At 45.0% G+C, this 13124-nt stretch overlaps 1 protein-coding gene across 1 annotated transcript in view; it reads right to left on the bottom strand.

The window, feature by feature from the left end:
* Window positions 1-13124, bottom strand: part of SH3RF2 (SH3 domain containing ring finger 2) — a 144467-nt gene that overhangs the window by 55241 nt on the left and 76102 nt on the right. The window lies entirely within an intron of this gene.

The raw sequence follows: 13124 nt of genomic DNA, 5'->3' as shown, positions 1-13124 counted from the left end.
TGCTGGGCTTAACTCGAATTAACCCTGGAGGGGGTCAGGAGGCCCCAGTTACCTTATGGTTAAGGAGTTTAGGGTAAGAAGACAGCAGTTTCATAAAAGCCAAAACAAGATGTGAGGTGACAGCTATACACCAAGAGGCAGAGATGAATGGCTGAGGGGGTTCAACCAGCTGGCGCCTCTGGTGTCTCCCAGGCATCTGAGCTGCCTCTTCCCTTGTGTGGCTGCAAGTGACCAGGTACATGCGTTCTCACCAAGGCATCAGGACCTCAGAACTCACTAGGAATAGTGTTAGTGTTAACTGCATCTGACTCTTGGTGATCCTATGGACTGTAGTCTGCCAGGTTCCTCTGTCCATGGAATTCTCCAGGCCAGAATCATGGAGTGGACAATATGGAAAGAATGAGTGGGGCTGTGAGCCAATATGACTTTATTCTGGGGGATTTCCCTGGTGGTCCAGTGGTAAGACTCTGCACTCCCAATGTGGGGGAGCGGGGTTGGGTTTGATCCTCTGTCAGGGAACTAGATTTTGCATGCCTCACAGCGTGGCCAGAAAGTTAAAAAAAAGACAAAAAGTCTTGAGTTTTGGATGCTGGAAATGGGATTTCATTTAATTTTTATACATCATGGAGTACTCTTCTTTTGAGCCTCTCCTACCCCCAACTAATTAAACCTGCAAAAACCTTCGCAGCTATGGGCCATACAAAACCAGGCTGAAGGCAGCATCTGGCCAGTGGCCTATAGTTTGCCATTTAAACTGCTCCCCCAAATAAATGAATAGTGGATAATTTCCAGGTGTCAATAGCAGAAATAGTTTGTAGAGTATAGTCCTTCTCTGGCAACTGAGAGATGAGGGCCCAGCAAGGGCCTAATCTTAGGCATGCGGAAAATGATTTTGAACATCAAGGGCAGACATTCTCCAATCTCATTCATGTTCTGCCCACTTGAAAGGGATGCAAGAAAATGACTAAAAAATCGTGAATGCTCTCTATGACCTGGTATACGTTGCTTCAAATATATTAACAGTTGGTCTTCCCAAGGCTTGCCCAGGACTTGGCACATGACAGGAAGTCAGCAAATCTTTATCGAATGAATGGCTGTCTGTCATGTGGTGGGCACACCATGTTTGTGAACAGGATGGGGAAGGCAAGGAGCCTTCCCTAATCAGTGGCAGCTCAGGTCAAGGTCAAGGCCAGGGCAGCAGGCAGAGCAGATAGCTCAGTTAGGCAGCTTGAACTAAGCCCAGTGGGAGGGAAGGGTCTGTTCCTGTGACTCTGCCCTCTCTTGTCCTCAGAGCTGCCCTTGACTCAGCCGTGAGAAAGCACATTGCCCTAGCTGATGTGTCTGGAAACAGACAACCTGGTGTTTGCAATGTTCTCTGCACATGTAAGCAGGTTTTAGTATGTATTAGTTGTGCAATTTGCCACCAGGGCTGGACTGTTTAGGAATGGGAAGAGAGGGAGAAGGATGGGTATGGCATCTTCCAAAGCTTGTGCTTTGAAAATACAATAAACAAGTTTTTTCTATGAAAAAAAAAAATGGCCCATTTCCCCAGAAGTTTCTCTCTCCTTTTCTTTTTTGAGTACATGATTACTCACTGAAAATAAAATTCCTCAAGCATTAACAAAGGGCTGTGATGGGGCTTTTATTTTGTTTTTCTTTGAGAGCAATTTGTTAGGAGCAGGCTCCTTGTGCCCTCTGTGGAAACCCTCACCTATGGAGAAGGCTTGATTTTCAGCTATGACTTGAGAAAGCATGAAAGCAGTTAATTTGCTGAAAAAACCCAGATGCATCCCTAGTGCAGTACAACTGCAGATCATGCCAGCTAGGATGATACAGAATCACAGAATCTTGGATTATGGGCATGTACATGGATGGCAAATACATGTCACACCTGCCTCTTTTTCCTACTCCTGGGCCCATGATAGACATTACTAATCAATTCCATCATTCCTTCCCAATGAGCCTGGTTGCTGCCCTCGATTTGCTCTTAAACTGTCCCTGCAAATGATCAAGTTGGTATATGAGAAGTCCCACTCCTGCCACCTGGGTGGGGAAAGAGTATGGGCTTGGAAGAGAGTCAGACCTGAATCTTCTAACCCAAATCTTGAAATGTACTTGCTGGGTAGTATTTAGCTAATTACTTAGCGTCTCTGGGTCACAGTTCCTCCATCTAACATGGAAGTAATTACATCTCTTCATAGTGCTCCCAGGAGCTGGTCTGTATGTAGGACCCTGGCACTGGGCCTGACACCTGCTACCCATGCCACAAAATTAGCTCCTTCCCCTCCGAGCTGAGCAGAGTGGAAAGTGTACCTGTTCCAACAATCCAGTCAATACGCAGGTTCCCTTGAGCCTCTCCATCCCGGGCACATGAGTCTCCAATTGCACATGTCCAGTGATGGCACTGGCAGGTCTACCCCTCCTGCCTTTGGAAAGTTCCAGGTTCTTCCAAAGCCCTTATATTCTTGGCATGTGTTTGGGAAGAAGGGGCTGCTATTCAGAAAGGCGTTTGCCTTGCACAGACCTCATGTTAGCTGCCATTAAAGGAAAAAAAAATTAATTTAATTTTGTTTTGTTTTTTTGGCCCACATCACCCTTCCCCAACCAGGGATTGAACCTGTGCCCCCTGAATGGGAAGCGCAGAGTCTAACCACTGGGCCACCAGGGAAGTCCCCTTAGCTGCCATTTATTCTGCATGTACTATATGCCAGGCCCTGGGCTATGTCCTGCACATCAGCAGTCCACAGTTGGGGCTGATTTTGACCCTCAGGGACATTTGACAATGTCTGGAGGCATATTTTGTTGCCACAGCCAGGTGGTGGGTGCTCCTGGCATCTAGTAGGTAGAGGCCAAGGATGCTGCTAAATACCCTGTGATGCATAGGACAGTCCCCACAACAAAAAGTTATCTAGCTCCAAATGTCAGCAATGCTGAGGTGGAGAAATCCTGTGTGTGAATATCTCATTCACTTTCGTAGCAGGTCTGTGTGAAAGGTGCTCTTACTGAGTCTTTGCAAGTTTGAGCCACATGGACAAGGTCCCTGTGCATTAAGGACTGTCCATGATCCCACATTTCTGTATACAACCCTCCTTGTCCCTGACTGTACCCCACTTTTCTCTTTCTCTTGTCCTTCTATTTTATTTTTCCTCTCTTATTTTTCCTTCTTGCTGAATTCTGTCAGTGTGTGTGTGTGTGTGTGTGTGTGTGTGTGTGTGTGCGCGTGCGCGCATGCTGCAGGCCCCGGTGGCCTTGGGGATCAGTTACCCTTGCTCCCGGCTCCCAGAGCTACAGCGTCTGTGTTAAAATGTCTGCAGTGCAGGCTGGGCCACTCCTTTTTTCACCCAGGCAGGGCTGGGGCTCCAGGATTAATTGGGCAGAATGATGATGTAAAGTTTAAACTCTTGTTGGAGAAATGCTGAATCAAAGAAGCAAGCCGGGTTAATTACTGAACTTGCTTTGGTCACCAGAAGCAAGAATGGCTTTTCCCCAGGGACCTCAGGGAACCTGGGCAGGGCTGGGATCTGAGACTGCAGGCCTCACGGGGCACCAAGAGCTGCTGTTTTCTGGTGTAACTTCAGGATAAAGTTACTGGGACCAAGGAGAGGGACTCAATTCAACTTCTCCTTTCCCCTGGCCTACTCCCTTTATCCTTCAGGTCTCCACCTGAAGGTCACAGCCTCCAGGCAGGCTTCCCTGACCATGATGAGTCTCTTCACTTCCCATCCTTCAACCTCACAGCACTTTGCACATCTACAACCACATAATCAGGTATGTATAGTATTTTGGTTAGTATTTGTCTTCCCTGCTGGTCTGGAGTGTCCATGAGCATAGGGACCACATCTGTCTGGTCCACTGTATCACCTGTGCCTGGTGCATGGGGGGATCTGACTGCTGCTTCACTGGCTGCTTCACTGGTGGACCATGAGGCACTTGGGCAACCAGATCAGGTAAGGATGCGGCTTAGAGAAAAAGCTGAAAGGTACCAACAGAAGATGGTGGAAACAAGACCTTGCCTCAGTCTCCACCCTGGTCTCCTCCTTTGTCCAGTCTTTTTTCCTGGCTTTTCTCCTATGGGTTCCCCATGGAGTTACAGTTGAGAGGCTGAGCTGAGCAAGTACAATTGCCCCAGGGGCATCCTGGATACAAGCCCAAAGCCATACTCCTGCACTACTTCCACAATTATCATTGCTTATCAATGAAACACAGGGACTTTTGGAAGCCTCTGCACTCCCAGGCAGGCTCTGACAGAGCATCCTTCTGAAGCGTGCTGCTGGTGAACGGCATGTTCCGCACAGGCCAGCCCCGGGGCATGGGCATGGGGACCTGACCCAACATTAATCACACAGTGAACATTTATTGAGCCATTTGCTCCTGCCAACCCCTGGCCATTAGCTAATATACATGCATCACATCATTTTATCCTCATAGCAATCTTAAGAGGTTAAAAAAAAGAAAAAAAGAATCACTACACAAGTTCCATTTTACAGATGGAAAAACAGAGGCCCAGAGAGATGAAGTAACTTGCCTGATGTCACGCTGCTCAGTAAGAAGCAGAATCGGAGCTGGCTGACCCCCAAAGCCCTTACTTTCATTCTCTCACTATACTACTTCTCCTTAAAGTACCAAGAAGCTCTTTGTTAACAAGCTCTTAGAGAACTCTACCTGACACTTACTGGGCCTGAGAAAGCTTTGCGGTAGCCAGAAAGGAAACAGGACTCTTGTGTAAAAGTGTGCTTGAGGGAAGACTGGAGGACCCACAACCATGACCATCATTAACTAAATAATAGGAACAGTTCTTTGGGTGCCATTTACCTTTTGAGTGTGCTATTCACTAACAGAGCAACAGAATGCTCAGGTCTGTTTGATTATTCCACCTAGAAGATGAGAAAACTGGGACCTAGAGAGGCAAAATGCTTGCCCCAGGGTCATGTGGCTGGATGGGAGGGAGCCCTTGGGATCAGATTCTTAGGCCTAACTGGTGACAAAGTGGCATGTCAGGTGGTGACAGCATGAGTGCTGTGCCAAGAACTGCTACTGCAGCCTGGGACTACATGGCTCAAGGGTGAGGCATTAATGATGGAGTAAAAGGACTTTTAGTTTGGTCTTAAACTGCAATTAGTTTATTTTATTTCGGGGAAAGACATTGACTCTTAAGGAATCACCTCTTCCTGCCGATTTTCTTACATATAAAATGAGACAAGATCACTCTCATGTAGGCCAGGAGTTGTGAAAAATATACCTTAGGGAATTCAGATTGGGAGGGTCACCTAGATCTTGGAAGATGTCTCACTCATTGCCAGGTTTAAGCCAGGGGTCCTCCTCAATCACACCAAATGATGCTATGTTCTAAACCAGGGGTCCCCAGCCTCCAGGATTTAATGCCTGATGATCTGAGCTGAAGCTGATGTAATAATAATAGAAATAAAGTGCACAATAAAAGTAATATGCTTGAACCATCCTGAAACCATCCCACCCGCCTCCCGCCTCCCGCCTCCCGCCTCCCAGGTCTATGAAAAACTGTCTTCCACGAAACTGGTCCCTGGTGCCCAAAAGGTTGGGGACCCCTGTTCAAAATGCTCTGCTTGGAAGCAAGCAGGTAAAAGCAATGGCGACAGCTTAGTGGGTTACGGCTCACCCCTGCAAAGACCCTGGGTGGAAGGACCTACCCATTTTGCAGATGAGGACTTGAGGCTTGGTGGGGCAAGGTACTTATTTCATTGTCACTTAGTCATTAGGAGGTAAAGCCATGGCATGAAGCTTTGAGAAGGACTCAGAGCCCTTCTATTCATACTAAGAGCCTTTCCTTTATAGGGAAACATAAAAACCACCCCCAAATCTAACAGCAGTCTCCATAGGCTCCTGCAGCATTTTCAGGACTTGGTTTCTAACAATCTATGCAACGGGAGAGATTTCTCCTTGGCTCTCATGAGATCTTTCCTGTGCTGTTTATGTTCCTTCCCTCTTGCAGACACATGAACACCAAACCAGTCTCTAAACCCACGTTTGGAAACATAAAGTCATCTCCTTATCCCCACAGCAACCCCAAAGCCCTTTCTTCTCCAGGCAGACCAAACCTGGTCTCAGCCCAGCTGTGAGAGCTGATCCTCAGGAGGGTGAACACACGGCTGCAGAGGCCAGGTCGAGGAGGCGGCCTGAGGGCACTGATAAGGCTGTAAACAAGGAGACTGGCACAGGCAGGCAGGGGAGATTAGCCTAGCTGGCAGCGACCAGTGGAAAAAGGGGTAGCAGTTCAGGAGTAGCCAGAAGAGAGAAGGTGCTGAGAAATGAGTCCTGTCTTTGAACCAGGGGCACGCCCGGGAACAAACAAGGAAGACAGAGAAAGACAAACAGGGAGCAGGTGGTAGAGAATAAATAAATAGCAGTTAACTTTGGAGTCCCCAGTAGACCTTGAGGGCCTACAATATGAAAGTTTGGAGATCATTGTGAGATAATTTATTTAAAAGTCACAGGAAAGGATCTTACACATCATCAGCTCTTAGAAAGTAGTAATCATTCTTAAAGAAGCATTGTAGTTTAAAATTCAGGAGGGCTGCATCAGCAGACGAATGGATAAGGAAGCTGTGGTACATATACACCATGGAATAATACTCAGCCATTAAAAAGAATTCATTTGAATCAGTTCTAATGACATGGATGAAACTGGAGCCCATTATACAGAGTGAAGTAAGCCAGAAAGATAAAGACCAATACAGTATACTAATGCATATATATGGAATTTAGAAAGATGGTAACAATAACCCTATATGCAAAACAGAAAAAGAGACACCGATGTATAGGACAGACTTTTGGACTCTGTGGGAGAAGGCGAGGGTGGGATGTTTTGAGAGAACAGCATCAAAACATGTATATTATCAAGGGTGAAACAGATCACCAGCCCAGGTTGAGTGCATGAGACAAGTGCTCGGGGCTGGTGCACTGGGAAGACCCAGAGGGATGGGCTGGGGAGGGAGGTGGGAGGGGGGATCGGGATGGGGAATACATGTAAATCCATGGCTAATTCATGTCAATGTATGACAAAAACCACTACAATATTGTAAAGTAATTAGCCTCCAACTAATAAAAATAAATGGGAAAAAAAATTCAGGAGGGCTGATAGATTTAGAATGTCACCTTTTTGCAACCCCCAATAAATGGTCATGAATGGCTCCTCATAAATGGAGGAGGGGAGTGTGTTGACACTGCATAGCCATACCAGTAATACCCAGAATGTGGAAAATGCAACAAGACAAATGACATGGCTCTTTTGTACATGTCCATAGCAGAGGATAAATAAGAGAGAGAGAGAGAGAGAGAGAGAAGATGAAAGCAAGAGGACCTGTAGAATAAAAGAAATCTAACAGACGCATCAACCCAATGCAAGGTGTTTACATCATTTAGATGCCATTGAAACAAACCATCTTATAAAAAAACATGTAAAAAGCAAATATAGAAATTGGAACATGGGCTGAATAATGCTTTAAAGAAATTATTGTGATAATGGGATTGTGCTTGTGTTAAACTCTTAAGGAAAAATACTGATATTTTAAAAGAGACACTGAGATGTGTACAGATGAAATAATATGATGTCTGAGTTTTGCTTTAAAATGACTGATGGGGAAGCAGGCTCAGGAGTGGGGATATGGCTGAAATAAGATTGATCCAGGTGTGGATAATTGCTGAAACAGGGTGATACGTACCGGAGGGTTCACTGTGTTTTTTTTTTAACTTTTGTACATTTTTGAAATTTCCTGTTACAGAAAAGTTCCAAAAATTTACAGGAGAGTGATTTAAGAGAAATCTAGCAACTAACTACTAAGAAATTTTGACTGCTAACATTTTTGATAGTAATGAAAATGGAAGCCAAACACTTTATACCCATTTTACATCTTTTGATTTTCCAACAACTTTGTGAGGTAGGGGTTCTTCCTATTTTCTTGATGGAAACTGAATGAAGCTTAGAGTGTCTCCTGACTTGTCTGAAGTCTCACTGCTGGGATGGGGGAGAGGCATCTAGGTCTAAGGCTGGAGGGGTTTCCCCTACGACACTGCTTCTCTAGGTGGCTCCTGACCTTTACCCAGCGGATCTGGCAAAGCAGAGGGTGGCAGAGGCCCTCTGGTTCTACTGTGTCTTTTTTTTTTTTTTTTTTTTTGCTTTCTGATGTCTGTCAGGGAAGTTCTGCTAAGGCATGAACTGATAATGTATGAGAACAGTTTAAGGGGCTGTCTTCACCCAAGGGGTGTGCTCTTGACCATTTAATAAAGATATCTCAAGCACCTGTTAGGTTCCATAGAAGGTACTTTGGGGCAGATAATGAAGACATGATACAGAACAGTTTGAGGGGCCAAGTGTCCATTTAATGGAGCCTCCCCACTTTCCATCCATGACTCTTTGAGGCCAGTTTGGCCAGTTCAAGAAAGCTCCAACAGCATCATTGTGAGTAGGGATTTGCTGTGTGAAAATTTTAAAGACGAAATTTATATTGGGAGATATTCAAAATAAGAATATAAATATAGGGTTAAGCTTATTTCTGTAAATTACCTTAGATGGAGGATTAGCTAAGAATCTTAAACATACGTTAGCACTGAGACTGTGTCCAAAGGAAAAAAAAAGATGTTACTACTCTGTAAAAAGCATCTCTCATGGCCATCCTGAGTACTGGAAGTTCGGGTAGGAAGACTTCTCCAAAAGGTGAAGACAAAGGGACATAGGAGATCTGGACTTAGAGTTGAAGCTCCCAGAAACTACTTCATTCAGGATATTTAAGATATTAGATCAAAAGGAGAGTCAGCTTTATAGACCTCAGAATTCCCTAAGGCACATGACAGTTCATCTTCCCAGGAGCCAGGGAAAAGATGCTTAGACTTGCCGTTATCAGCCTGGGATGGGATGGAGGAGGCCTGGGTGTGGGAATCGCACACTAAGGAATGATTTCAGTGACCTGCCTTCCCCTCTCTGTCTTACCTCTTTTGTTTTCTGGGTAATCAGAAGAGTGAAAGGGGATTGGTAGTTACTGGGTTGGCAAAAGTTCCCTGAATGAAATTTTTGGCCAACGCGATATTTAAGTAAATCAGAGGCCTCTGTCTTTGTTTTTGATTCTTGAGGCAAAATATGCTATTAGAAAACTTATTGGGGTTTTGGAACATCAACAGCAACATACATGAATAAAACTCCAATTCTGCCCCTAAGAAGTTTGCCATCTAGTGAACCTTTAAGATACACACGAGGTACTTCCAGCACAGAGAACCCAACTGTAGACAATACGGTGTGAACACAGAGGAAAAATGAATTCTGCAGAAGAGGAGTGGCAGATGTTTCCTTGAAGAAATGGTGTGCATACAGGACGTGGGGTGCAGATGTGTTTGTGACAGGCCATTGCACCAAAAATAAATTCTAGGAGGAGCAACATTTATTTATTTCACGAACATTATTCATTGCTTAGAATAATGCAGGCACTAAGCTGGGTACGAGGGCAAAAAGCCAAGAGGCGGCCCAGTGTCTGCTGTACTCGTGAACATTGAGGGATCACTGCAGCTTTCGTGTGTGTGTGCTGATGTGTGGACTTCCCAGGTGGCACTAGTGGTAAAGAACCCGCCTGCCAACGCAGGAGATGTAAGAGACTTGAATTTGACCCATAGGTCAGGAAGATCCCCTGGAGGAGGGCATGGCAACCCACTCCAGTATTCTTGCCTGGAGAATCCCATGGACAGAGGAGCCTGACAGGCTACAGCCCATAACATTGCAAAGAGTTGGACACGAGTGAAGTGACTTAGCATGCAGGCCTGCATGCTCATGTGTGCACGTATAGGGAAGTGGGGAGGCTGGAAGATTATAGTCAGATCAGGGAGGGTCTAGAATGCCCTTAACTATTTAGGAGAGAGAGCACAGGTCTGCCCTCAAATCCTGGGTCTTTCCAGCTTTAAGGCTTTGAAAAAGTTTCCAAATTGTTCTGTCCCATTGTTTGGGCTGCTTTGTAAGATGGGCATATGAACACCTACTCGGAAGAGTTGTGAGAAGACTCATAATGTCTGTACTTCATCTCTTATAGTTTCTTTTTTCTTTTCTTTTTTTCTTGAGAGTTATGTCTTATTTGGCGAACATTTTTAGGGCTGAAGCAGCATCTCAAGTAACCCTGAGAGAACTGCTCCGAGGAGGCAAGGGAGGAAGTCTTATAGTCTCTTGACTTTCAGTGGCCATTTAATTCATGGCAGTATTACTGCCTCTGAAGACTGTAGAGAACCACTGGTGGTCTGGGGAGGAGAAGCGGTGTATCAGATTTGGGTTTTTAAGAGCATGGAGGCGACAATGGGGAGAATGAAGCTAACGAATGCCCTCTTCTCTGTGTCTGTAGCACTTCACACGTGTCTTAGTTCTGCACGTAATTACTCTGGACTTCTGCTTTCTAAACTATATTGCTTCCCATCCTTATAGATTTTTGCCATATCTACTTCCCACTTGTACCTTGTTAACATACTGCTCTTTAAAAAAAAAAGCTTTAAAATTTTAATAAAGCAAAATTTTTTCATAGACTTCTGCGAACATAAAACTGGCATCTCTTACATGGTACAGAGGATAACCATCCAACAACATGATAAAAATATACAGTGTTATGAAGTTCAGACATGGGCAACTGGTGGCTGAAGCCCGGAGCCTGATACCTTGCTCTCTCTTCCTGATGCAAGGAGATTAGCACCCTGGTACAAGATGTTCCAGAAAGACCAGCACCAAACTGAGGCTTTCTGATATCACCAAAAGGCTTGGGGGAAACTGGAAAGGGAATACCTGCCTCTACGACAGTTCTTGGTTGTAAAATTCCAAGTATCTTCATGACCAAAGTCAGTGCAGTTGCCAACAGGGTCCTCATCTCATTTCAGGAAGTCCCAACTCCACTACAGTCATTTATGTTTTATATCCCTGCTAGACTGTGAATTCCTTGGGGACAAACACTCCTGCTGCCTTCAGTGCTGCACATAAAACTTGGGCACAGTTGGTAGTTCATAAAGGAACAAAGTGATATTAAATGAAGACCTTCTTGAGGTACAGAAGGCGTAGGGCAAATTCTTTACTGAGGGGTGGGCAGGGACGAGAATACTAGAAGGCCTTGGGGTCTACAGGGAGTCAAATGAAGACATGCAAGAAAAGGGAGGCTAAAGAATTTCAAGATTTTGCCTGATGACATCTTTGCTGATGGCATAGTGGAGTGACAAGAGTCTATGAGCCAGAATCACATGATTCTAGGGTCAATACAGACTCTTGCTGTTCACTAATTACATGAACTTTGGCCAAACCGTTTTTCTCTCGGGACCGTAATTACTTTGCTATAAAGTGGTAACAATACCTCTCTTACAAAGGCTCTTACCATATTTTAGAATGTGGGGCAGCACTCAGGAGACTGGCACTTCCCTCCCTCCTTCTGTCCTTCCTTCCTTCTTTCCCTCCCTCATTCCTTCCTCCCCTCCTTCCCTCCCTCCTCCCTATCCTTTTAGTTTCAATAAGTGTTTGCGGTTATTAGTGCTGTTCTTATTGTTTTGGTATAGAATACCTAGGACTTGCTATGGTTACTAGTACACTGTAAGCACTCAACAGATGTCTACTGGCTGGAAGAGTTACAATGACCTGTGGTCTCTCTGTAGAAAACAATTCCTCCTCCCGTCTTCCCTCTCTATGTATATGTCACCACTGTCTGCCCAGATGCTTAAATCAAATGTCTTGATTCCTTGATTTACTGAGAACCTACTAGGGACTCTGTACCATAGATGGTGCTGGGATGTGGAAGGAAGGAGGGGCTTGAGAAGTCAGATCCAGTCATAGCTCTGAAGGATATTAGAGACAAAGGAAATAGGAGACCTTGTCACTGGCTCAACTTGCTTCTCATCTTTAGATATAGCTCTTAGGTGGGACATTTTACAAGGGTGTTTTTTGACAATATCTGGGCAAACATAGAAATACTGATAATCCAGTGCTATCTGAATCTAGAAAAGGCTATCAGTACTGTGCCATGGTTCCTTGGGGACAGGATATGCCAAAGCTACACTTTGGAATTCTCACCATTTGTGAAAATTAAGAAGAAATACTGTTGGACTGATCAAGAAGTTCAGTTGGGGTTTTTCATAAGATGGTACAGAAACCTGAATGAAACTTTTGGGCCACTCGATACCTGGGCTTCTCAGGTGGCACTAGGGGTAAAGAATCCACCTGCCACTGCAGGAGATGCAGGTTCAGTCTCCGGGTGAGGAAGATCCCCTGGAGGAGGGCATGGAAACCCACTCCAGTATTCTTGCCTGGAAAATTCCATGGACAGAGGAGCCTGGCGGGTTACAGTCCATGGAGTCGCAAAGAGTCAGAGAGAGCTGAGAGCAGTGTTAGTTATTAGTTAATGCTTGTTTGAATCCTGCTAGGATTCTCTACTCTGGTCCAGCCTCTCTGTCTGTGAGGTAAATTGACCAGGACAAAGAGTTTAAAAAGCACATGGAAAGTGACTCTTGGCCAGATCCTTTGGAAAGCTAACTTACGGCTGAGTGAGCTAGCCTAGGTCTCCTGGATGTGGGCTGTACTTCATATACCTATGTCTGTATAGAAAGAATGGTTTCAGAAGATTCTGCTGGTCTTTCACTTAAGTATGTCACTAGGTCCCCATGTTGGAGTGTGTGTGTGTGTGTGTGTGTGTGTGTACAGGGAGTGTTGAACTTTGGGCACAAACTGTGTGTGTACTTATAAAAAAGTATTTGGAGTGTGTGTATAGGAAGGGAAGGAAATTCACGATTTTTTAATGAAAGAAGAGTGTATAAGCAGGGGAGAGTGTAATTGTGTGTGTGTGCGGTATGTATGTAAAGCAAGTGGCGGGCAGAATGACATCCACAGCCAGCCCTCTAGAGGTGCAGACAGTGGCATAAGGTCTGAAGTGCTGTTGGAAGTGATTGTTTCCCTTTTAGACCCGCTCACAGGTCTTTGAGGAGCCCTTGACTTTCTCCTCCTCCTTGACTTGTTAAAAACGGATTAGAGTCCAATTAAGTCATTTAATCCCAAGGTAGAGAATCATGTTTAAAAACAAGATTTACAGCTTAAAAAAAATTGCACGTTGAGGTCTGTCCTTTCAAGTTGCCACCTGCATGGTTCCAAAGAGTGT

Source organism: Dama dama, chromosome 9 (genome assembly GCF_033118175.1).
Source record: "Dama dama isolate Ldn47 chromosome 9, ASM3311817v1, whole genome shotgun sequence".
Classification (NCBI taxonomy): Eukaryota; Metazoa; Chordata; class Mammalia; order Artiodactyla; family Cervidae; genus Dama; species Dama dama.
Note: the sequence above shows the minus strand (reverse complement) of the source record. Positions and strands in the feature narration are given on the sequence as shown.